The sequence below is a fragment of the Pan troglodytes genome, chromosome 20, assembly GCF_028858775.2.
Source record: "Pan troglodytes isolate AG18354 chromosome 20, NHGRI_mPanTro3-v2.0_pri, whole genome shotgun sequence".
NCBI classification, from domain to species: Eukaryota; Metazoa; Chordata; class Mammalia; order Primates; family Hominidae; genus Pan; species Pan troglodytes.
In genome coordinates, this window is record NC_072418.2 from 14,913,727 (window position 1) to 14,940,357 (window position 26,631).

The window sequence follows — 26,631 nt, forward strand, 5'->3', positions numbered from 1 at the left end:
ACTGGTCATTCAGGAGCATATTGTTTAATTTCCATGTATCTGTATAGTTTCCACATTCCTCGTTATTTATTTCTAGTTTTATTCCATTGTGGTCAGAGAAGATGCTTAATATTATTTCAGTATTTTTTTAAATTTTTAAATTTTTATTTATTTATTTTTAGACAGAGTCTCGCTTCTGTCACCAGGCTGGAGTGCAGTGGCGCAATCTCGGCTCACTGCAAACTCCGCCTTCTGGGTTCAAGTGATTCTTCTGCCTCAATCTCCCGAGTAGCTGGGACTACAGGTGCATGCCACCACACCTAGCTAATTTTTGTATTTTTAGTAGAGACAGGGTTGCACCATGTTGGCCAGGATGGTCTCAATCTGTTGACCTCGTGATCTGCCCACCTCGGCCTCCCAAAGTGCTGGGATTACAGATGTGAACCACTGTGCCTGGCCTTTTTGAATGTTTTAAAACTCATTTTGTGACCTATATATGGCCTATCCTTGAGAATGATCCATGTGCTGAGGAAAAGAATGTATACTCTGCAGCTTTTGGATGAAATGTTCTGTAAATATCTATTAGATCCATTTGATCTATAGTGCGGATTAAGTCTGATGTTTCTTCATTGATCTTCTGTCTGGAAGATCTAAGTCTGAAAGTGGGGTGTTGAAGTATCCAGCTCTTATTGTATCAGGGCCTCTCTCTTTAGCTCTAATAATATTTCCTTTTTATATCTGTGTGCTCCAGTGTTGGGTGCATATATATTTACAACTGTTATATCCTCTTGCTGAACTGACCCCTTTATTATTATATAGTGACCTTCTTTGTTTCTTCTTAACAGTTTTTGTCTTGAAATCTATTTTGTCTGATATAAGTATAGCAACTACTGCTCTTTTTTGGTTTCCATTAGCATGGAATATCTTTTTCCATCCCTTTATTTTCAGTCTGTGTGTGTCTTTATAGGTGAAGTGTATTTCTTGTAGGCAGCAGATCAATGGGTTTTGATTTTTCATCCATTCAGCCAGTTTGTGTCTTTGGATTGCAGAGTTTAGTCCATTTATATTATTATTATTGATAAATAAGGACTTACTCCTGCCATTTTGTTATTTGTTTTCTGGTTGTTTAGTGGTCTTCTCTTCCTCTTTTCCTTTCTTCCTGTCTTCCTCTAGTGAAGGTGATTTTCTCTGGTGATAAGATTCAGTGTCTTTTTATTTTTTGTGTATCCATTGTTTTTTCGGTTTAAGGTTACCATGAAGCTTGTAAATACTATATTTTAACTCATTGTTTTGAACTGATAACACCATTTGCATAAACAAGCAAAAAGAAAATAAAAACTCTACAACTTGATTCACCCCCTTTTAACTTTTAGTTGTTTCTATTTATATCTAATTGTACTATGTCTTGAAAAATTATGTTTATTGTTTTTGAGTTGTTCACTGTTTAAGTCTTTCTACTTAGGATAGGAGTAGTTTACGGGCTGGGTACGGTGGCTCAGGCCTGTAATCCCAGCACTTTGGGAGGCCGAGGTGGGTGGATCATGAGGTCAGGAGATCGATACCATCCTGGCCAACATGGTGAAACCCCATCTCTACTAAACATACAAAAATTTTCTGGGCATGGTGGTGTGTGCCTGTAATCCCAGCTACTCAGGAGGCTGAGGCAGGAGAATCACTTAAACCAGGGAGTTGGAGGTTGCAGTGAGCTGAGATCGTGCCACTGCACTCCATCCTGGCAACAGAGCGAGACTCTGTCTAAAAAAAAAAAAAGGGGGGGGGGTTTACATAGCACAGTTACAATGTTACAATATTCTGTATTTTCCTGTTTACTATTACTAGTGAGTTTTGAACCTTCAGGCGATTATTTATTGCTCATTAATGTCCTTTTCTTGCTGATTGAAGTGCTTCCTTTAGCATTTCTTGTAGGACTGGTCTGGTATTGATGAAATCCCTCAGCTTTTTTCTGGGAAAGTCTTTATTTCTTCTTCATGCTTGAAGGATATTTTCACCAGATATACTCTTCTAGGGTAAAACTTTTTCCTTCAGCACTTTAAATATGTATTGCCACTCTCTGGTGGCCTGTAAGGTTTCCACTGAAAAGTCTGCTGCCAGATGTATTGGAGCTCCATTGTATGTTATTTGTTTCTTTTCTCTTGTTGCTTTTTAGGATCCTTTCTTTATCCTTGAACTTTGGGAGTTTGATTATGAAATGCCTTGAGGTAGTCTTCTTTGAGTTAGATCTGCTTGGTGGTTTATAACCTTTTTGTACTTGGATATTGATATATATCTCTAGTTTGGGAAGTTCTCTGATATCACTTTGAATAAACTTTCTACAAACTTTTTTCTACTTCCTCTTTAATTAACTCTTAGATTTGCCCTTTTGAGGCTATCTTCTAGATCCTGTAGATGTGCTTGTTTCTTACTCATTTTTCGTCTCCTGACTGTATATTTCCAAATAGCCTGTCTTCAAGCTAATTCTTTCTTGTTTGATCAATTCTGCTATTAAAGGAGTCTGATACATTCTTTAGTAAGCCAGTTGCATTTTTCAGCTCCAGAATTTCTGCTCAATTTTTAATTATTTCAATCTCTATGTTAAATTTATCTAATAGAATTCTGAATTCCTTTTCTGTGTTCCCTTGAATTTCTTTAAGTTTCTTCAACACAGCAATTTTGAATTCTGTCTGAAAGGTCACATATCTGTTTCTCCAGGATTGGTCCCCTGGTGCCTTATTTAGTTCATTTGGTGAGGTTATGTTTTCCTGGATGGTGTTAATGTTAGTAGATGTTCTTTAGTGTCTGGGCATTGAAGGGTTAGGTATTTATTTTGGTCTTCACTGTCTGGGCTTATTTGTAGCTGTCCTTCTTAGGGAAGGCTTTCTAGATGTCTAAGTTATATCTGCTTTAGGGGGCACCCCAAATCCAGTATGCTGTGGTTCTTGCATACTCATAGAGGTGCTGCCTTGATGGTCTTGGACAAAATCTGGGAGAATTCTCTGGATTACCAGGCAGAGACTCTTGTTCTCTTTCCTTATGATCTCCCAAACATAGTTTCTTTCTCTCTCTGTTCTAAGCCACCCAAGGCTGAGGGTGGAATGACACCAGCATCCTGTGGCCACCACCACTGTGACTACACTGGGTCAGACCTGAAGCCAGCGCTGCGTCTTGCCCAAGGCCTGCTGTAACCACTCCCTGGCTACTGCCTGTGTTCACTGAAGGCCCCTGGGGTCTACAATCAGCAGATGGCAAAACCAGCCAGGCCTGTGTCCTTGCTTTCAGGGTGACGAGGTCCCCTAAGCCCCAGGTGAGTCCAGAAGTGCTGTCCAGTAGTCAGGGATTAGAGTGAAAAAACCTTAGAAGTCTGCCTTGTGTCCTGTTGTATTGTGGCTTGGCTGAGCTGTCACTCAAACTACACAAGTCCTTCCCTCGAAAGGCAGAGGAACCTCACCCCATAGCCACCGCCCCAAGCCACAAGGAGTTCTGTCAGAGTACTGCTACTGCTCATGTTCCCTTAGGGCTAAAGGTCTCTTAAGTCAGCTTGTCATGAATGCTGCCTCTTCAGGGCAGTGGGCTCCCCTCTAGCCCAGGACAGGTCCAGAAATGCTATCGAAGAGTCAAGTTCTAGAATCAGGGGCCCCAAGAACCTGCTTAGTGCTCTGCCCCTCTGTGGCCATGCTGGTGCCTAAGGTGCAAGACAAGGTCCCCTTACTTTTCCCTCTGCTTTTCTCAAGCAGAAGGAGTTTTCCTCTGTAGCCACCACAACTGGTTATGTGCTGAGTCTCACCTGAAGCCAGCAAGTCTCAGAGGCTCACCAAAGGCCCTTGATGTAGTGCCTGGGTATCGTTACTGGTTATTCAGGGTCCAAGGGCTCTTCAGTTAACAGGTGATGAATGCTGGCAGGACTGGGTCCTTCCCTTCAAGGCGGTAGGTTCCCTTCTGGCCCAAGGTGTGTCTAGAAATGTCCGGGAGCTAGGCCCTGGAACAGGGGCCTCCTGATTCTGACCAGTGCCCTGTCCTACTGTGGCTGGGCTGGTATCCCAGATGTAAGATACAGTCCCCCCAATACTGTCTCCTCCCTCAAGTAGAAGGGGTCTCTTTTTTAGCTGACAGCTGTGCAGCCTGGGGTTAAAGGAGGGGTGATCCCATATGTCACCACCCCTCCCTGCCCTCTGTCGGTTCACTGACTCTGGGTCTAATTCAGCACTAGGACTCACCTAAGAGTTGCAGTCCTTATGGGCTAGACTGCCTTTCAGCTTTACTTGGAGAGAGAGAGTGCTGCAGCCCTCAGCAGGCGCTTAAGTTCAGACCACTGGGATCAGCAGTTCCTCCCTAGCTAAGGCTGGTTAAATGCCCCCTCCGTGGGCAGGTATCAGCTGAATTTGGTCTGATTTTCCTTTCTGCTCTAACAGGACAGCACTGAGTTCAGTGCCTCACAATTGCTGTGTTCTCCCTCCCACAGCACCTAGAGTTGCTCTCTGCATGATGCTGCTGTTGCTGGGGGTGGGAGAGGGGTGCTGTTGGTGATTCAGGACTGTTTTTTAAATCGCTTCATTGCCTCTTTCAGTGATATGAAGTTAAAACCAGGTACTATAAGTGCTTACCTGATTTTTGGTTCTCATGAAGGTGTTTTTTCTGTGTGATAGTTGTTAATTTGGTGTCCTTGCAGGAGGATGATCAGGGGAGCTTTCTATTCTGCCATCTTGCTCTGTCCCTCTCTATAGTTTAAAATATTTGAGGTATGTTAGGGAAGGTCTCATCTTGTTTTTCAGAAAGCGAAACTGTTTTTGTTCATTATTCCTATAACATTTGGTGAATATGTATCACTACACACCTCAGAATGGCTAAATTCCAAAATATAACACCAAATGCTTCCAAAGATGCAAACAAAGGAACATTCATTTCTGTGGTAATTCAAATGGCAGAGGTTGCAGTGAGCCGAGATTGCGCCACTGCACTCCAGCCTGGGTAACAGAGCAAGACGCTGTCTCAAAAAAAAAAAAAAAAAAAAAAATCACAAAGTGATCCCATTTCACACAAACTACAAACTAGATAGGCAAAAATACATTATTCCACATGACTGGCAACACTAGAATTATCTAAATATACATGCAAGAGCCGTGCGACGGTCAATTCATATACTCCATTGGGACTTGGTGGCAATCTTAAAGTTGCTCAGAATCTACAACCCAGCAAGTTTTCTCTAATGTATAGAGAATTTACTGTGCACAGGCACATGGGGACTTAAAGTATGATTAGAGCAGCATTTCCCATAAGAACAAAACACAAAATTGAAGCAACATGAATCCTATAGATACTGGAATGGATGAGCAAATTGGGTAGCCCAAGCCTCAGACACCAGCATGTGTGAAACAACTGGGACAAAAACCAAGGAGACGCCCATCCGTGATTTCCTTCCACAGAAAGTGCTAAAGAGGCAAACTTAAGCAAAACACTGCTTGGTGATAAAATAATGCTATAGCCATAAAGAATATCCACAAAATTAAGGGCAGTGGTCACCTCTGGGGACAAGAGGGAAACAAAGTCAAGGTGGAGCAGCACTGGGAGCTGTGACATGCCCAGGGTCTGTTCATGCTGAGTGCCCAGTCTATGGAAGTTTACAGTTATGATTAAACATAAAACATTCTACGCATTCTATAAGAAGTATGCTATATTTCACTATAAAAATATAATTCAGCTGGGTGTGGTGGCTCACGCCTGTAATCCCAGCACTTTGGGAGGCCAAGGCAGGAGGATCATTTGAGGCCAGGAGTTCAAGACCAGTCTGGGCAACATAGTGAGACCTCCCTCTCTACCAAAAAAATAAAATAATTCTTTAAGTTTGAAAAATAACTTTCAAATATTTATTTTGCCATGTTTTCTAACTACCTTCCCAGTTCTCATTTCACTGCCTTAGTTCAGTACAGATTTCTAAGTCTTTTAGATTGTACCTATTGCTATTCATTTTGATTACAGCAAGAAATGACTAGCAAAAGAATGGGAACATATTCAGTGTTTAATAGAGAACTGACTATATCAACTTCCATCTTTTAAAAAAATATATTTATTAAAACATTTTTTGGGGGGAGACAGGGTCTCACTCTGTTGCCCACGCTGGAAGTATAGTGGCACATAGTTCACTGCAGCCTTGAAATCCTGGGTTCAAGTGATCCTCCCACCTCAGCCTCCCAAGTCACTGGGACTACAGGCATGTGAGCCACACAACTGGCTCAACTTCTATCATCTTGTGAACCTTTATAAAAATTAGGGAAGGCACCAATGAATATGAAAAAAGCTGCAGGATTTATTTTCAAATGAACAAAAAAGCAAAGTGTGTAAACCATGTTGCCTTTTATAGTGAGGAAAGAAAAATATGTAATTTAAATTGCTTTTTATGTAAATGCCGAACAGACAAGAAAGTAATAAAATTGTTCTCTTTGGGAACCTGAGGCCACTAGACACGAATGCTAGAGGACATGCTAAGAGTGAGCCTTCAGGTAGACTGCTTCTAAATCTCAGGCTGGGTTTTGGGTGGGCGGGTGTGTGTGTGTACACACAGGGTTTTTTGTTTGTTTTTTTTTTTGTAGAGACAAGGTCTTGCCCTGTTTCCCAGGTTGGTCTTGAACTGGCCTCAAGTGATCCTTTGGCCTCACCCTCCCAAACAGATGTGAGTCACTGTGCCCAGCCTCAGGCTGAATTTTTGAATCTTAACATTGACTATAAACAATGATTAAGAAAATTCGCATTAAGTATATTTTAATAGTTCATAAATCAAATGACTAATTTTTAACAGGTAACCAGTTCTTTGTGTTTTATGGTCCTCTAAAGAAGTTTTATGAAGTGAGCAGTATGTTTTTGTAAACCATAAAAAGTTGTTATGCACATAAAGATGGGAGCAATGGACGCTGGGGACTGCTGGAAGGGGGAGGGATGGTGGAGAGTGAGGGCTGAGGGAATGCCTGTTGGGTGCTATGCTCACTGCCAGGATGACAGGCTCACCCATAGCCCAAACCTCAGTGTCACAGTGTGCCCATGTGACAGACCTGCATATGTACCCCCTGAATCTAAAAGTTGAAATTATTAAGAAGGTAAATTGAAATGTATATTTTTTGTGATATGATTCCTGATGTTTGTGAGATGTGGGTTTGTGTATTCCATCCCAGGAATCTTTAAAAAATAAACGTTAACAAAAAATTTTTTTTATCACTTGAGCTCAGAAGTTCGAGACCAGCCAGGGCAACATAGCAAAACCCCATCTCTATAAAAAATTTTAAAATTAGCCAGGCGTGGTGGCATGTGCCTGTAGTCCCAGCTACTTGGGAGGCTGAGGTGGGAGGATGGCTTAGAGCTTGGGAGGCAGAGGTTGCAGTGAGCTGAGATTGTGCCACTGCACTCCAGCTTGGGCAACAGAGCGAGACATGTCTCAAAAAAAAGAAATGAAAAAAATAATTTTAAACATTTGGTTCTTAAATTACAAGTGATATTACAGGTTGCACTGCCATCACATATAGGGCATTTTTTGATCTGGGCAGAATCTTAAGGCATTAGGATGGCATAACAGTATGAGGAGCTTCACTAACCCACTTCCCAGAGACACTTGTGACAGTTACTTTAAAACAACCATTTAAAGCCCCTGAAGTCATCCTAAAGGCAAACAGCCAGTGAGGAAACCTATTCAAGAGAATCTGTGAAAATTCTGTGGGAAATCTGAGTTTGTGGTATTTAAACCCTTACTGTTCCCTGATCCTGTACCCCACATCCTCACCCCAGTGAGGTGAACACTCCACTCTAGACTGTGTAGCCAAGGATACAAGGTTCTCTCTTTCTAGTGTAAGAGTTAGAGTTAAAGAGGAAAGAGGCTGGGCACAGTGGCTCACACCTGTAATCCTAGCACTTTGGGAGGCCGAGGCAGGCAGACTGCCTGAGCTCAGGAGATCGAGACCAGCCTGGGCAACACAGTGATACCCTGTTTCTACTAAAACACAAAAAATTAGCCAGGCATGGCAGCCTGTGCCTGTAATCCCAGCTACTCAGAAGGCTGAGACAGGAGAATCACTTGAACCCAGGAGGTGGAGCTTGCAGTGAGCTGAGATCACGCCACTGCACTCCAGCTTGGGCAACAGAGCAAGACTCCATCTTAAAAAAAAAATAAAAAAGGAAAGAAACACCAAACACTGCTTGACAGTCAAAGACAGGTTTATTATAGAAAAGACCTGAGAGAGGATTCTGGCCGGTCAGTCAGGAGCACTTTTCCTTGCAGACTAAGAATGTACGTTGGTTTTAGGGTGTGGGAGCTTATTACAAGCTTGGAATGTTTCTGTGTGGGGGAGAAGTTTATGGCAGGGTTGGAATGTTCTAGGCGGAGGGGCGGTTATCTTGGGGGTGACATCTTTCCGGCAGGAGAGGGGTTATCCTGAGGCTAGCATTTCTCTGTGGGAGGTGTCTGGAATGTTTTTGGTTGGAGATGTTATTTGTGGTTTGTGATCATGCTGACCTTAGCCATTAGGCTGATGCCCTTTGGATTTAGGCAGTTTTTGATTAAGGTGAATTTTAAAATGAGGCACTTATCCACAATGGTGATGCTTCTGCTCTGTCAATCCAGACCTCATAGTTATAAAAAGGACGAGGGGCGGCATGTTCTTTCTGGCTACTTCCTGCTGACGAGGGGACGGAGAGTTCTCTGGTATCGGGTTGGTAGGAGCAGCGCCGTCTGTAGATATTTTTGGGTAGTTGTCTGTGAAATGGCCATGATCCTGTCAGTTTAAGAAATCTCTGGAAAAGGTTAATTAGGCAGGGTAAGAACATTAGTCCCATAATTAGGTATATTATTAGGAGAGGGCCCAGGAATGGGATGACCCATGCTATCTATGATTTTGTTCCCAAACCAAGAATCTGTTTGTTTGTTTGTTTTGGTACTCCTTAGCTTTTTAGCTTGTTTTTTTTAATAGCGCTTTTTACTAGGTCTGATTGGCTGATATAGAAACAACATTCCTTACCTAATAAGAGGCAGAGGTGCTGGTTTGGAAAGGCCCATGTGTTATTTTCTGTTAGTAACCATTATTCCCGCTATGAGGATAATCATTAGGCAAAATGCTATGGTAATTGAGATTCTGTGTCTGATATTTTACCCTGAGGGTGCTACAGTATATAGTCCTACTGCAAATAGTAGAGTGAGTAAAGCAATTCCCACAAGGGTGGCGCAGTAAATAATTTCCATTAAAAAGTTTTAATATTTGGCTTAAAAGGAGAGGTAGGAACGATAAAAGTATTTGATGAGGTAGGGGTGAGACTGAATAGGATGAGTAATTCTCTCTTGGTTACTTATTTTAGCTTAAGGTTTCCTATTTATTTCCTCCGGTGAGAGTCGGGGGCTTAGAGGCAGCGCCTGCTGAAACATCAAGTTTTCAGTTTATAGGGCTTTCAGAAAGCACAGCTATTTTGGAAACTTGTAGCCAGAAAAATTAGAATTTAATTTAAACAGAAAATAGTAAGAATTGAAAAACATTAGGCAACACCAGAATTTAACAACATGTGTGCTATCGTTTTTGAAACATAATTTTCTCAAGTTTACCATTTTCATTAAAAGACAAATCATACCAGTAGGACTGATTTTCTTTATTATACTTGGCTTAGTTATTTGCATACAGTGGAGCAAGAATAATTATTTGTTACTTAGGTCCTTTAAATTGGCTTTGATGGAACTTTGTTTTGTAGAAGGAATGTGAGATAAGACCTTTTTAAAGGCAAGGCCAGCCATGGATTTGTACCATTGAATACCTATGAGTTGGGAGAATTCTTCTTTTCTTGAGGTTCTAAGATAACTGGGGACTCCTGGCCTGTCAGAAAGTGACATTCTTTACTTACCACAGATCGGAAACCCTGTACAGGGACTGTACACGAAATCTGAGGCCAGCTTTCCAAGGGCTTTATTGGCTCCATAAGTCAAATTTGATTCCTTAATGGAAGGCACACCATTCCAGTTAAAGCCTTGGTAAAATAACCAGTTTTCCCAATTGTGTCCTGTTACAAAAGAAAACAGATTCTTGTTGCACTTATGCAAATAACTATATTACCCTAACTTAAGAATACATACAGATAGTTTCCAAATTCTGGAGAAAATCAGGTAGAGAGAAACAAGAATGCTCCAAATTTTGTTAATGGAAGCATACTAAATTGTTAAAAGCTGTCAATAACTCAAAAGAAAAGATTCTTGGACTTTGAAAAGCAAAACAAAGGATTAGCAATATTTTAAGCAATACGTTAAAAAGATCACTCCAGGCTGGGCGTGGTGGGTCCCATCTGTAATCCCAGCACTTTGGGAGGCCAAGGTGGGTGGATTACCTGAGGTCAGGAGTAGAGTTAAAGACCAGCTGGGTAACATGGTGAAACCACGTCTCTACTGAAAATACAAAATGAAACCACGTCTCTACTGAAAATACAAAAATTAGCCGGGTGTGGTGGCGAACGCCTGTAATCCCAGCTACTTGAGAGGCTGACACAGGAGAACTGCTTGAATGTAGGAGGAGGCTGCAGTGAGCTGAGCTCATGCCACTGCATTCCAGCCTGGGCTACAGAGCAAGACTCTGTCTTAAAAACAAACAAACAAAAAAGATCACTCCAGTCTCCTACAGTTTAGTTCATGCAGTTAATTCCTATCCTGATTCATATTAACATTTTAGCTTTTTAAGAGTTCTGAACGTTTTTCCTCTATTGTGATATCACAATTTTCAGAAACTTGCATTCAAGGGCACCTGTTAGACCTTTATAGCTGATTATAAAACCACCTTTTTAAAGAGGACCAAAACAAGACAACAATTGTTTATGGATGACAAAAAGTTTTAGGATAGGCCGGGCGTAGTGGCTCATGCCTGTAATCCCAGCAGTTTGGGAGGCCAAGGCGGGCGGATCACCTTGAGGTCAGGAGTTTCAGACCAGCCTCACCAACATGGTGAAACTTCGTCTCTACTAAAAATACAAAAATTAGCCAGGTGTGGTGGTGTGCACCTGTAATCCCAGCTATGCTGGAGGCTGAGGCAAGAGAATCTCTTGAACCCAGGAGGCAGAGGTTGCAGTGAGCCGAGATCGTGCCATTGCACTCCAGCCTGGGCAACAAAAGTGAAAATCCGTCTCAGAAGAAAAGTTTTAGAATACCCATAGTTAAAGACGCAATTGACAAGGATATCTGTTACCTTTGTGGCACACAATAATTTTAACATAACAATTATAATTATTACTTATAAGGTACACTTATAAGGTATTGCTTATAAGGTATATGTCAGAATTATAGGAGTCTCCCATAACTTTGGAACACATACCAATAACATACTTATAAAAATATAGCCCAAAGAAAGCCAAACACCATTTTGTATTTGACCATGCTTCCTGTATGATTTTATACCAAATATGCCAAATTTTACCGTTATATTAGTGTGCTATGAATATTAAACTCCATTTTTAATAAAACCTTGTAGACACATTTACTCAATTTCAATGTTTGACCATAAGGTAAGATTTTTATAGACCCTTTTTAACCCTTTATAATTTTTGTTAAAGAGCAGGTTAGTGCTTAAGAGAAACCCGTTGTGCTTTTATTTTAATGCTCAATTTACAGAAAAACTAGATGCTACCCCTTCAACTTTAGCCAATATGTTTACACAGAATTTCCTTTACAATTAACCTGCCAAAACTTGCTTAAACCTTCAAAACAATTGTTTAACTTTTTAATGTAGGTAAAAATCCATTCTCATGCCTCCTTATAATCTTTTTACCAAAAGTGTATTTTACTTTCCTTACACACTTTCCACATAATTAACTTTCAGTAAAGTTTACTTTTGTTGAAAACCTTGGTAAGTTTGGGATTTTAATTATGTACTAGGTGTAGAGCCTAGGACCTAGACTTCTGTGCAGATAAGGTCTGGCTTAGTCCAGCATTTAATTCCGTGTGTCCTAGGTTTTACCTAGCTGCAAAGCAGGCAAGTTGTACAGGTAAGAGTTATAGGGGCATTTTATAAAGCAGTCAGGAGGCCTAATCACTTTTAAATTGTACATTTCTTGCATAAATTCCATTTATAAAATTTTTCATGCCTTTCACAGTCTGACATGCCTCAACTTTCTGACTTGTTGTAAACATCTCTCTCTTTAAACAACCAGTTAATTTACTTTAGTACAAAAATTTACCATATAAAATTTTTAAATATAAATTATCTTTTAATATAAAAGATAACAGTCCTTTCCCAAAACAAACTTCCTTCACGCCTGTGGACTAGACTGCCTAAGTCCATAAGATTAGAAGTTAGGATATTAAATGGCTTAGGATGTAGCTATTTTCATTAAGCCAATATTAATGTTTCACTTATTAAAAAATTATACAAAGATTATTTTGTTTGGGCTGAGTCATAGTTTTGTTTTGATACCTTATAGTATTTGGCAGAGATAAGAATGAAATTGCTTGATTAATAAATGCAAACAAAAACATATGCTGGTAACTCTTAAGACAGTTCTAACTTTACTGTACCAGTAAGTTTTAAAGATTAAAGTCATGTGAACTGAAAGATCCCACAGCTTTTACTTTTCCCTTAAAAATATTTGATTTAAGCACTTTTTTTTTTTTGCCAATTATAATTAGAGTTCTTTTAATAGACATTGCACACATAACACGTATATAACCACACAGACAACCAGAAGAAGATTCAGTAGTTACAATATTTTTTTTCTCCTAATTTCCCAATTGGCTTATTGGCCTTTGGGTGGTGCCCTTTAAGAACAGGGCTAGGAAAACAGTTTCCAGGGCCTAATAAGCAAGTAGAGCTGGAAGACAAACATTTTGAGAGGTACTTATTCCCCTTTAATTCCAGGGGTTCCATAAGGAAAACAGATTTTTCCCAAAATGGGATTTGTGGTGCCTTTTCTGTTTTCCCAAGGGGTCCCAGGCCACCAGAAACCGTTTTAGGATCTTTTATACATGCACCAAGAGTGGCAAGACAGAGTGGAAAAAAGTAATTCAGTTAACTGGGAAAAAAACCTTTTCCAGGAAAACAAGATCTATGAAGAGAAGCCTTTTGAATATACTCATAGCTTGGAGGAGGGAAAGACCTGGAGAGGGTTTTCATTAGGAAGAAAGATTTTTTTTTTTTTTTTGAGACATTGTCTTGCTCTGTCACCCAGGCTGGAGTGTAGTGGCGTGATCTCTGCTCACTGCAAGCTGCGCCTCCCAGGTTCACGCCATTCTTCTGCCTCAGCCTCCCAAGTACTGGGACTACAGGTGCCCGCCAGCACGCCCGGCTAATTTTTTGTATTTTTAGTAGAGATGGGGTTTCACCGTGTTAGCCAGGATGGTCTCGATCTCCTGACATCATGATCAGCCCGCCTCGGCCTCCCAAAGTGCTGGGATTATAGACGTGAGCCACCACGCCCAGCCAGGAAGAAAGATTTTATGAGAGGTGCAAACTTGACACAGGGAGCATTGGGATTTAAAGTAGAAGCAGAAAGCCTGAATATAGAGAACCTCTTGCCATTTGCTGTTCTTGGTTATAAAGTTGTTAAGGTTCCTGAGAATTTGCAAGCTAAAGGTGCCATTTTTGGGCCATCAGCTGTCATTATCTAATGTGTATTGGGGCCAAGCCATGTTACAATAAAAGACTACATGCTTAAGCCAAGTTTGGCGAGGTTGTGAAGGAGACAGCACAGTGGAGAGGGTGTGGGAATGTGGGATTGTTTGGCACCCATGTGGACTGGCAAGAAGAAGCCGAGGGTGTCTGTTTTTGTTCTAGGCATCCCCAGACAAAAGACAGAGACCTGGAGTTCTCTTTCTAAAGAGGATGGTCAAGCTGAGAAGAAATTGGGCATCCCCAAGACTTCCTCTAGCTTAGTCCCACTGGTCCTCTGAGGACCGAGATGGCAGACCTGACTTTTTCCGGATACCGTGAGAAAGCCAGGGGAGGGCAGATCTTACCAGTAAGCTGGATTAGTGTCTGATGTTAATGTTCCAGTTGGCCTCTTGGACTGCAGCTGCACAAGGGAGAGAGAGAAAAGGGAGGATTAGAGAAAAGTGAACTGAATAAAAAGACAGAGTGGTGGCCAGAGACCTTCAGGATCCAGGAATTAACTCAGGACGAGCTGCCGTTGCCCACTGCTTCCTGGGTTGCAGGAGAGCCTCTGCCCCCAGCACCCATCCTGGGTTTCGGCACCAAATGTAAGAGTTAGAGGAAAGAAACACAAAATGCGGCTTGACAGTCAAAGACAGGTTTATTTTAGAAAAAACCTGAGAGGGGCTTCTGGCTGATTTCTGTCAGAAGTGCTTTCTCTTACAGACTAAGAGTGTATATTGGTTTTCGGGTGAGGGGGCTTATTACAAGCTTGGAATGTTTCTGTGTAGGGGAGAAGTCTATGGGGGGGTTGGAATGTCTCTGGGCAGAGGTGGATTATCTTGGGGCTAGCATGTCTCTGGTCTGGGAGGAGTTTGGAATGTTTCTGGTTGGAGATGTTATTTGTGGTTTATGATCATGCTGACTTAGCCATTAGGCTGATGCCCTTTGGATTTAGGCAGATTTTAAAATGAGATGCTTGTCCATGATGGTGATGCTTCTACTCGGTCACCCAGCCTCTAGTCAAAAGGCTTTTTTCCAGGAAGGGCAGAACTTCAACTTTTCTCATCTTACCTCCACCTACCCATTACTGAGGTTATGTCCTGTGTGGGTATGTTTGAAAAGTGGGGACATGGTTTGTGAGTATGGTGCACTCAGACTACTAGGACACTGATCAACTTTGCCTCAGCTCGTAGAGGTGGTGGATCCATGCCAGGACACAGGCCAAGAGGACATCAGGCTGCTGTCCCTCCCGGCCACTGAACACTCAGTTCCTAAAGAGAGAGGATTACTCAGAAAGCAGCTTGCCAACGCTCCTACCCAAGCTTCAGAGCCCTGTCAGATTTTGCCTTGAGGTGGAAGAGAAGCAAGCTGTGAAACACACAGCTCCTAACCTCTTGCCTAAGAATTAACTTCAATTGCAACAGATCATGAGACATTCAAGTCAAAGGGCACTCCATCCTTGATGCAGTGGAAATGGGGAAATGGAGGTGAAAGACAATTCACAGGAGATTCGTGGATTTAATGAAGATACTGCCTGCACTGTAGGCCAGCTAATTTGTGGACAAAACCAGGAAAAAAACACTGTTAGGAGGAGTCCATTAAGCATCTAAACAAACAACTATTAAACGCTGATCTCAGATAGTATTGTTAGAAAGGAGAGAAAACATATTTGGATTTACAGGGCAAATTTGTCCCTGGACTTTTTTGAGAACAATAGAGCCATCTGAAGGGGTGGGTTGCCCCTCCACACCTGTGGGTGTTTCTCGTTAGGTGGAATGAGAGACTTGAAAAAGACACAAAGTATAGAGAAAGAAATAGGGGGACCCAGGGAACCAGAGTTCAGCATATGGAGGATCCCGCCAGCCTCTGAGTTCCCTTAGTATTTATTGATCATTTGTGGGTGTTTCTCCGAGAGGGGGATGTGTCAGGGTCACAAGACAATAGGAGGATCCCGCCAGCCTCTGAGTTCCCTTAGTATTTATTGATCATTTGTGGGTGTTTCTCCGAGAGGGGGATGTGTCAGGGTCACAAGACAATAGTGGGGAGAGGGTCAGCAGACAAACACGTGAACAAAGGTCTTTGCATCATAGACAAGGTAAAGGATTAAGTGCTGTGCTTTTAGATATGCATACACATAAACATCTCAATGCTTTACACAAAGCAGTATTGCTGCCCGCTTGTCCCACCTCCAGCCTTAAGGCGGTTTTTCCCTATCTCAGTAGATGGAACGTACAATCGGGTTTTATACCGAGACATTCCATTGCCCAGGGACAGGCAGGAGACAGATGCCTTCCTCTTGTCTCAACTGCAAGAGGCATTCCTTCCTCTTATACTAATCCTCAGCACAGACCCTTTACGGGTGTCGGGCTGGGGGACGGTCAGGTCTTTCCCTTCCCACGAGGCCATATTTCAGACTATCACATGGGGAGAAACCTTGGACAATACCTGGCTTTCCTAGGCAGAGGTCCCTGCGGCCTTCCGCAGTGTTTGTGTCCGTGGGTACTTGAGATTAGGGAGTGGTGATGACTCTTAAGGAGCATGCTGCCTTCAAGCATCTGTTTAACAAAGCACATCTTGCACCGCCCTTAATCCATTTAACCCTGAGTTGACACAGCACATGTTCCAGAGAGCAGGGGGTTGGGGGTGAGGTCATAGATTAACAGAATCTCAAGGCAGAAGAATTTTTCTTAGTACAGAACAAAATGGAGTCTCCTATGTCTACTTCTTTCTACACAGACACTAACAATCTGATCTCTCTTGCTTTTCCCCACACCATCAGCCAGCAATCGGTGCAGTTTAACATCTGAGGGCTGTCCAAGAGAGGAAGAGATTCCCACAGTACCATTGTCATGCCAGGATGACTGCAGGCAGAAACAAAGCTGAGCCACTTCCCCTCCCCTCAAGAGCAATATCAGAGACTTAAAGTTATGAAGAAGAAATTGACAGAGCAAGAGCATCGCCATCGTGGACAAGCACCTCATTTTAAAATTCACCTTAATCAAAAACTCTAAATCCAAAGGGCATCAGCCTAATGGCTAAGGTCAGCATGACCATAAACCACAAATAATCTCGCTGACCAAAAACATTCCAGACTCCTCCCTGACCAGAGACATGCACCAAGATAACCCCCACTCTGGCTGGGAAGATGCCAGCCCTGAGAAACCCCGCTCCGGCCAGAAAGATGTCTGCCCCAAAATAACCTCCCCTCCGCCCAGAGACATTCCAAGCTTGTAATAAGCCCCCTCACCCTAAAACCAATATATACTCTTAGCCTGTAAGAAAAAGTGCTCCTGACCAAAATAGGCCAGAAGCCCTTCAGATTGTTTCTAAAATAAACCTGTCTTTAACCATCAAGCTGTGTTTCTTTCCTCTTTAACTCTTACAGAAATAGACTTCACCAAAATAGTCCAATCGGTCTCTAAACAAAACAAAGCAAATAACAATAACAAGGCCCGGAGAAATTGAACATACTTGAGAAGGTTCAGTATGTTATCAAAAATGTCCAATTTGCAACAAGTACAACCCATACATCCAAAAAAAAAAAAAAACCTGACAATAGAAACTGCCTGTGAGAACAGATAGCAGATTTAATCGAAAAATACTTCAAAGTGTACATTATAAATATGTTCAAAGAACCAAAGAAGAGCATGACTTAAACACATTGAGATTTGGAATCTAGCTGAAGGTTTCTCCACACCAACTACCCTACTTTCACAATCTTTCTAATGTAATGACTTCTGTAAAAAATGACAAGCCTGGCTGGGGGCAGTGGCTCACACCTGTAATCCCAGCACTTTGGGAGACCGAGGCAGGTGGATCATGAGGTCAGCAGTTCGAGACCAGCCTGACCAACATGATAAAACCCTGTCTCTACTAAAAATACAAAAATTAGCCGGGCATGGTGGCGGGCACCTGTAATCCCAGCTACGCAGGAGGCTGAGGCAGGAGAATCGCTTGAACCCAAGAGGTGGAGGTTGCAGTGAGCTGAGATCGCGCTGCTGCACTCCAGCCTGGGGGACAGAGCGAGACTCTGTCTTAAAAAAAAAAAAAAAAAAGACAAGCCCATTATTAGTGGTTCATTAATAGGTTTTGAACGTACATTGCTACCAGTATCACAGAAAGTACAGGTTTTCTGCCATGTATGAATTGTTTGAAAGTAAATGCACTGATTACTCTGCAACAAGGCTCCCCCATAGCTATTATAAAAATAATAACATCCATGTATGAAGTTTCTTAGTTCTGTTTCCCTGTGAAGTATTTTATAAATACTTCAACATCTATGTTACAGTAAGTATATTATTTTTGTTGAAAATTTTGTTTTAAAAATTGATAACATGCAAAGATCCCCTCAAGGGACATTTTTTTTCCTCTTGTGAGGGCAAATCACCTTAGATTTCTCCCCAGCTTTTTCTATTGATCTTTAATGTTCTGGTTTTGCCATTTGTTTCCTAAAATGTAGACCGAGAAAAATCATTATCAGTTAGAAAGCATGGAAAAATTACTGGATTGTAGGTTCATTGTGCACTGCAGCCATGCTTGATCAATTCATCAAAATACCTCCTTTCCACATTCCAAATTCTGGAACAGCACTGATGGCCAAAAAGCACTTGTTCTCTAACTGACTAAAGGAAAAAAATAGTATCCTCACCTATAGAAGCCAGGTGCTGATGGCTTCCCTCATCACATCTCTACAGATTGTTCACGGAAAAATCCAGCAAAGCCTACTCCTTCTGGATGAAGTTCAGAGTCACATCTTCAAAGACCACCAAGCCGTGACATATCCCAGATATGTGCAGAGGACAGGTGAGACGGACAGCACGGGGGATCTAGACTCAATTTATGAGAGTTCACACTGAAGCGGTGTCATTGTCTCAGAGCCATGGAAAACTAGGACATGCACAAACAGAGGTTCTGAGCAGAAGTTTAATAGGCGAAAGAAAGACATGAGCTCTCTCTGCTGCAGAGAGAAGGGTCTCAGAGAAGTGGGTTGCTGTTCCCACAGTGAAATGCAGTTTTATAGATGAGCTTGAGGAGGCAGTGTCTGATTTACACAGGGTACAAAAGATTGGTTGGGGCCAGGCGTGGTGGCTCATGCCTGTAATCCCAACACTTTGGGAGGCAGAGGCGGGCGGATCACAAGGTCAGGAGACATCCTGGCTAACAGGGTGAAACCCCATCTCTACTAAAAATACAAAAAATTAGCCGGGCGTGGTGGCAGGCGCCTGTAGTCCCAGCTACTCGGGAGGCTGAGGCAGGAGAATGGCGTGAATCTGGGAGGCGGAGCTTGCAGTGAGCCGAGATAGCACCACTGCAGTCCGACCTGGGCGAAAGAGCGAGACTCCCTCTCGTCTCAAACAAAACAAAACAAAACAAAACAAAACAAAACAAAACAACCGACACCAGTTCACTACAATCTTTCTATAAAATACAAGAGTAAACACTTCCTAATACATGCTAGGAGGCCAACAGAATCCCACTGCCAAAACTAGATAGATACATTACAAAGGTAGAAAACTATAGACCAGTAACTCTCATGATCATAGATCCTAAAAGTTCTCAACAAATATTCACAAATTGAATCTAAAAATGTATAAAAAGAATTATACACCACAGTCAAGTGGGAATCATTACAGGTGTACAAGGCTGATTCAAAATTCAGAAATTGCCGGGTGCGGTGGCTCATGCCTGTAATCCCAGCACTTTGAGAGGCTGAAAAGATTGCTTGAGCCCAGCAGGCAGAGGTTGTCCTCTGGGAGTGAACCAGAGGCTGATATTCACTAGATCCTCCAAGATACCTGGCAACTGTGAGCATCCTGGGTCAACCCCAGGAAGTTCTAAAACCCAGGAACAGGGACAGATCACCCTGTAAAATTTCCAAAAGGGAACCTCAATCCAAAGACATTCTGGTAAGGTGTCTGTGCCTAGGGAAGATAAAAGGAGGAGAGGCACAAAGATTTTTTGCACCAGAGTTCCATGCACTTACTCTGTCTTCCTCATGTGAAATGTTCACAAACAGAAAAATATTTTTAAAAGAGCTATCGCTCTGTGAAAAAAAGATAAAGTACTGCATCTGTTTGAAATGTACAATAAAGGACAAATAGTTGATAATATTTTGAATTGATGAAGCAAAGTTGGCACTTGGGAATGTGGGGAAGGAACTGGAAATTTAGGAATTCATACAAACCCTAGAAGGGTTAAGTTCGGCAAACAGAACTGTGGATTTGAGACCTGCGTCCCACACTTTTGGAAAATGCAAGGGCAAACAAATACACGAGAAAATCGGTACCCCTGGGGAGTGTTAAATAAGAGGCAATCAGACTGGAATGGCTATAGTGCCCTGAGTTGCTTCCCAAGGACACCAAAATCGAACACAAATGTAGCTTGTAAATTACCAATTTAGAGGAAAATGAAATTTAGCCTCCGACTACATAACCAGAACATTTCCACCTGGATAGACCTGTCAGAAATAGGAAGAACTGAAAGAAATTTGTTAAAAAGTGGCCTAAGATGGCTGCAGGTTGGACATACAGGTAATAGAAACCAGGCCCATGAAATAAAACTGAACTCAGCCTGCAAGTTAAATATTTCACTGACCTGTACTGATGACAACCTTGCCTATCAGATGAAGCGAAGGTAGGACAGATTCAATCATCCCTGTCTAAACCCTACGATGCCTGTGTACTGGTTAACCTTTCATATACTTTCACCACATACTTGCTTTATCTTATAAGGTCACTGCCCACCTCTCCCATTTTCTGTGTAACACAAGGTATAACACTTCACGTAGCCCACTCCAGGACACATTGTTTGTGCTGGGTCTGCATTCCCAGGCTATTGTCCTTAAACTTGACTTAGAATAAAACACCTGTTTTTTTAACCTTTGGTTGACAGACCAAATAAGGCGACTTATAACCAAAGATTTAACTTGGCTTGCTTCCTCATACACCTTATAAAAGCCTTTCCTTCAAGCCCCCCTGACGGGACCCCAAACAACAAGCCATGGTTGGGTTATTCATGAATTGCTCTTGGCTAAATAGTTAAATATTTAACAGTGCTGCATTTTAATTTTTACAGGTGAAAGGCAGGATTGGGAACCCCACAGACCGCAGCTCCTCCCAGGAGAACCGCACACATGAGTCTGGATCCTCGCCATGATCCTCCCGTGGCCCCCACACAATCTGGGGAGACGCGGGGCCGCGGGCACTGCGCTGCCGAGAGGGCTCCGGACTGGGGCTGCAGTTGCTGCGCAGGGACGGCTCAGGATGCCCGGGTTCCCGGCTGCTGGCCCAGCCCCACCCTGTGGCCGAGGGGACCCAGGGACGAGCTGCGCCAGGGAGACTCGGGTCCGCAGACCCCGGAATCGCTGCTGACAGGCCCGGGTCCCACCACAGCAGGTCCCAACCAGCCCCTCCTCCCACCCGGCCTTGCACACTCACCATTTCCCGGCTCCCAGGTGTCCCGGGTCCTCCCTTGGCTCCGGGGATCAGTGCTGGTCACCACCGGACAGAAGCTGTGGTGGAGCCACCTCGGCCTCTGGAAGGCTGATTTCAGTGGATTAGGGGAACAAGGCTGATTTCAGTGGGTTAGGGGAACAAGAGCCCCTTAGACTTGCGGAGCTTGGCCCCACCCTCCTGGCGGAGCGCCTGATTGGATGATTTACACGACCCCGCCCAGTACCCCTAGGATAGGAATCAAGCCCCACCCCCTAGGACCGGGTTTCAGGAGAAGCCACGGAAAACTCGGAAGTGTGGAGCAGGACTGACAGGTTCTAGCAACAGCCCTCCCACCCCCACGCCCAGGCCAGGCTTCCTTCTGGAGCTTGGACGTGACCCCACACTGGGGACATTTGCATTTAAGAAAAACTTGGCTCCAGGCTTTCCACAGTGGGCACTGGCATCTTCCCATACTCACTGGGCCCTGTTTCTTCCTCCTGGACGGGAGTTCACAAGTGTGAGCAGGCAGTTCCACACTCCGTGTCCAATTGAGCCAGTACCTTTGCTGGAAGCTACTGGGCTGGAACAGGAGGGAGGGCCCAGATGTCTTCCAGGGATCAGGAATTTGGGATAAGCGGCTGGTGGTATGGCCAAGGCTTCCTCATACCTTATCTCAGTCTACCCATTTTCAGGGAAGAAAATGAAATATGCCAACAAGGGAACAAAAATTAAGTGCATGGAAAAAAGTTATACTACAGCAATATTCTGTAAAGAAATCAAAAGGAGCCGGGCGCGATGGCTCACGCCTATAATCCCAGCACTTTGGAAGGCCAAGGTAGGATGATCACCTGAGGTCAGGAGTTTGAGACCACTCTGGCCACCATGGTGAAACCCCATTCTCTACTAAAAATACAAAAACTAGGCCAGGCGCGGTAGCTCACGCCTGTAATCCTAGCACTTTGGGAGGCCAAGGTGGGCGGACCACAAGGTCAAGAGATCAAGACCATCCTGGCCAACATGGTGAAACCCTGTCTCTACTAAAAATACCAAAAAAATTAGCTGAGCATGGTGGCACGTGCCTGTAGTCAGAGCTACTTGGGAGGTTGAGGCAGTAGAATTGCCTGAACCCGGGAGACAGAGGTTGCAGTGAGCCAAGATCACACCACTGCACTCCAGCCTGGCAACAGAGAGAGACTGTCTCAAAAAAAAAAAAAATAGCTGGGCATGGTGGCACGTGCCTGTAATCCCAGCTACTCAGGAGGTCGAGGCAGGAGAATCACTTGAACTCGGGAGGCGGAGGTTGCAGTGAGCCGAGATCGTGCCACTGCACTCCAGCCTGGGCAGCAGAGTGAGACTTCATCTCAAAAAATGGGAAGAACAGCAAACATTTTAACTAGCTCAGATAAGCATCCTCCTTCACAAGGAAAAGCCGCATTCAGAAAATGAATCACGTTCCCAACCTTAAGAGCCAGGTTCTGACTGCTGTAACGCAGCCCCAGAGGGGATCAGTCTGTGAGTTCCTGTCCCCTCAGTGTGGAAATGCTCCCTCCTTCAGGACCTTAATTTTCACCAGCAGGAAACTCTCACCTGGAATCAGCTTAAGGTTCTGATCTAAATAAACTGTCAAAATCATAAACCCATTCTCCAGAAGACAACCCAAACAAGTCTTTCTCTAAACCTGAACTAAATAGATTTTTTTAGAGGGAGTCTAGCTCTGTTGCCCAGGCTGGAGTGCAGTGGCGTGATCTCGGCTCACTGCAGCCCCCACCTCCTGGGTTCAAGCAGTTCTCCTGCCTCAGCCTCCCCGAGCAGCTGTGACTATAGGTGCGCACCACCATGCCCAGCTAATTTTTGTATTTTTAGTAGAGACGGGGTTTCACCATGTTGACCAGGCTTGTCTTGAACTCCTGACCTCAGGTGGTCTGCCCGCCTTGGCCTCCCAAAGTGCTGGGATTACAGGAGTGAGCCACTGCACCTGGCCTTTTTTTTTTTTTTTTTTTAAACAAGATGGGGTCTCACTATGTTGCTGAGGCTGGTCTCGAAGTCCTGCCCTCAAGTGATCCTCCTGCCTCAGCCTCCCAAAATGCTGGGCTTATAGGTGTGAGCCACCAAGCAAGCCCAGCCCAAGTTGCATTTTTTTTTTTTTTTTTTTTTTTTGAGATAGAGTCTAACTCTGTCATCCAGGCTGGAGTGCAGTGGCGTGGTGTCACTCACTGCAACCTCCACCTCCCTGTTCAAGCGATTCTCCTGCCTCAGCCTCCTGAGTAGCTGAGACTACAGGCGCATGCCACCACACCCAGCTAATTTTTGTATTTTTAGTAGAGATGGGGTTTCACTATGTTGGCCAAGCTGGTCTTGGAACTCCTGACCTCGTGCTCCACCCGCCTTGGCTTCCCAAAGTGCTGGGATTACAGGTGTGAGCTACCGTGCCCAGCCCCAAGTTGCGTTTTTATATAGTAACAATAAACGGTCTGAAAGAAAATTAATGAAACAATTCCATTTACAAAAGCACCAAAAACAGTAAAAATTCAGCCAAGAGGCCTGTATCTTGTACACTGAACACTACAAACAACTACTGAAACAAATTAAAGAACAGACAAATAAATGGCAAGTAATCCCATGTTCATGGATTGTAAGACTTCCTATTGTTAGGATGAGCATACTACCCAAATTAATCTACAGATACAATGCAACCCCTATCAAAATCCTTATGGCCTTCTTTTTAGGCCGGGCACAATGGCTCACACCTGTGATCCCAGCACTTTGGGAGGCTGAGGCAGGCAGATCACTTGAGGTCAGGAGTTCAAGACCAGCATGGCCAACATGGTGAAACCCCATCTCTACTAAAAATACAAAAAATTAGCCGGGTGTGGTGGCTCGTGCCTGTAATTCCAGCTACTCAGGAGGCTGAGGCAGGAGAATTACTTGAACCCAGGAGATGGAGGGTGCAGTGCACTGAGATTGTGCCACTACACTCCAGCCTGGGAGACAGAGTGAGATTCTATCTCAAAAAAAAAAAAAAAACTAGAAAAAATCAACCCTAACGTTCATTTGGAATCTCCCCTAATACCAAAACAATCTTGAAAAAAAGTTCAAAGACTCACGCTTCCTGATTTCAAACTGGCTATAAAACTACCATCATCAAAACCATATGGTACTGCATAGGGACAGACATACAGAACACAGATCCTAGAAAGAAAATGCTTGCATATGTGGTCAAATGATTTTTTGACAACAGTGCCATGATCATTCAATGGAGAAAGGATGGTCTTTAAACATATGTTGTTGGGAAAACTGGGTATCTACATTCTAAAGAATGAAGTTGGACCCTTACCTTATATACAAAAATTAATTTTGAGTCAAAGATCTAAACTTAAAAGCCAAAACCATAGAAGACTTAGAAGAAGATATAGGAGAAATTTTCATGACATTGGATTTAACAATCATTTCTTGGATATGAAATCTAAAGCACAGGCAAACAAAAAATAAACTGAACTACATGAAAATTTAAAACTTTTGTGCACCAAAGAACACTCTCAAGACAAAAGACAACATACAGAATGAGAACATATTTGCAAATCACATATCTTGGAAGAGATTAATACCCAAAATACACAGGAACTCCTACAACTCAACAAAACAAACCAATGAGCCAATTCAAAAATGAGTGAGGGACTTGAAAACATTTGTACAAAGAAGATATATAAATGGCCAACAACCACATGGAATAATGCTCATTACCACTGGTAATTAGGGAAATGTAAATCAAAACACCAGTGACAGTTCACAACTGTTGGAATGGCTGCCATTTAAAACAAAAAGTAGAATATAACCAGGGTTGGTGAGCATGCAGAGAAACTGCAGTCCTTGTGTATTGCTGGGGAGAATTTTACACACAGCCACTGTGAAAAACAGTATGGCTATACATGAACATAGAAAACCCTGTGACCCAGCAATTCCACTCCTAGGTATGTATCTAAAAGAATAGAGGCCAGGCACGGTGGCTCACACCTGTAATCCCAGTACTCTGGGAGGCCAAAGTGGGTGGATCACCAGAGGTCAGGAGTCCAAGACCAGCCTGCCTGGCCAACATGGTGAAACCCTGTCTCTACTAAAAATACAAAAAGTTAGCTGGGCGTAGTGGCAGACACCTGTAATCACAGCCACTCAGGAGGCTGAGACAGGAGAAACACTTGAACCTGGGAGGTGGAGGTTTCAGTAAGCCAAGATCGCACCACTGCACTCCAGCCTGGGCGACAGAGCAAGACTCCGTTGCAATCAATCAACCATGGAAAGCAGGGACTCAGACACATATGCACCAATTTTAGAGCAGTATTCACAGTAGTCAAAAGAGTTTTGTGGAAACAACCCAAGTGCTCAACATATGGATGGATAAACAAAGTGTGGTGTATCCAATATACCACACTTGGGAATATTATTCAGGCACAAAAACTGAATTACTGGTACATGCTAACATGTGGATGAACCTTGAAAACATTATGCTAAGTGAAATAAGCCAGACACATAAGGACAAATAGTGCATGCTTGTACTTACATGACGCACCTAGAATCAGCAAATTCATAGAGCAAGAAAGGAAAATAGAGATTACCAAGGGATGGGGATGGGAGGAATAGGGAATGGTTGTTTAATGGGTACCAATTTTTTTTTGGACTAATGAAAAAATTCTGGAGCTAGCTAGCTAGCTGTGATGGTTCTAAAGCACTGTTAATGTATTTAATGCTACTGAATGGCATACTTACAATGGTAAATTCTATGTTACTATATTTGACCTTAAAAAAAATTAAAGGCCGGGTGCGGTGGCGCACGCCTGTAATCCCAGCACTTTGGGAGGCCGAGGTGGGCAGATCACATGAGGTCAGGAGTTCAAGGACCATCCTGGCTAACACAGTGAAACCCTGTCTCTACTAAAAATACAAAAAATTAGCCGGGCATGGTGGTGGGCACCTGTAGTCCTAGCTACTCGGGAGGCTGAGGCAGGAGAATAGCGTGAACCTGGGAGGCGGAGCTTGCAGTGAGCCGAGATTGCACTACTGCACTCCAGCCTGGGTGACAGAGCGAGACTCCGGCTCAAAAAAAAAAAAAAATTAAAAACTGGCCAGGCACGTTGGCACACGGCTCACACCTGTAATCCCAGCACTTCGAGAGGCCAAGGCAGGAAGATCCCTTGAGCCCAGGAAACCTGTCTGGGCAATATAGTAAGACCTATATAGTAAGACCTTGTCTCTCCAAAAAAAAAAAAAATATGGTTTAAAAAATTACCTGGGCATGGTAGTGTGCACCTGTAGTCCCAGCTATTCAGGAGGCTGAGGTGGGAGGACCATTTGCTTGGGAGGCAGCAGTTTCAGTGAGCCAAGAGAACACTACGGAACTCCAGCCTGGGTGACAGGGAGAGACCCTGTCTGAAAGAAAAAAAATTAAAAACTAAAGACACAATTTGAGCTACTAGAAAGGAAAACAACAATGCCTGGTATAAAATATGCACTGGATTGAATAACCAGATCAGATATTTCAGGAAGAAATTAAGACCTAGCAATAGAAATGACATAATTTTAAATACATGCACTTAACAGACTGTCAAAATACGTCATGCAAGAACACACAGAACTGCAAGGTGACA

General features: G+C 43.2%; 2 protein-coding genes across 4 annotated transcripts in view; one reads left to right on the forward strand and one right to left on the reverse strand.

Annotated features, from left to right (window-relative positions):
- The window catches only part of LOC100615438 (zinc finger protein 564-like), a 38,521-nt gene extending 21,608 nt beyond the window's left edge, over positions 1-16,913 (forward strand). Inside the window, exon 5 of the mRNA XM_054673940.2 lies at positions 16,339-16,913. The gene's annotated coding sequence lies outside the window, so the exon portion shown is untranslated. The remainder of the gene's footprint in view (positions 1-16,338) is intronic.
- LOC100615906 (zinc finger protein 44) overlaps positions 8,152-26,631 on the reverse strand; it is a 70,442-nt gene continuing 51,962 nt past the window's right edge. The window contains exons 10-14 of one of the 3 annotated variants that reach the window (XR_010153724.1): positions 21,471-21,670; positions 20,996-21,100; positions 13,925-13,980; positions 9,838-9,993; positions 8,152-8,745 (exon numbers count right to left, since the gene is read on the reverse strand). The gene's annotated coding sequence lies outside the window, so the exon portion shown is untranslated. Of the gene's footprint in view, positions 8,746-9,568; positions 9,994-13,924; positions 13,981-20,598; positions 21,101-21,470; positions 21,671-26,273; positions 26,414-26,631 lie in introns of those variants that run through there. The other 2 variants (XR_010153725.1, XR_010153726.1) reach the window with 2 other exon arrangements.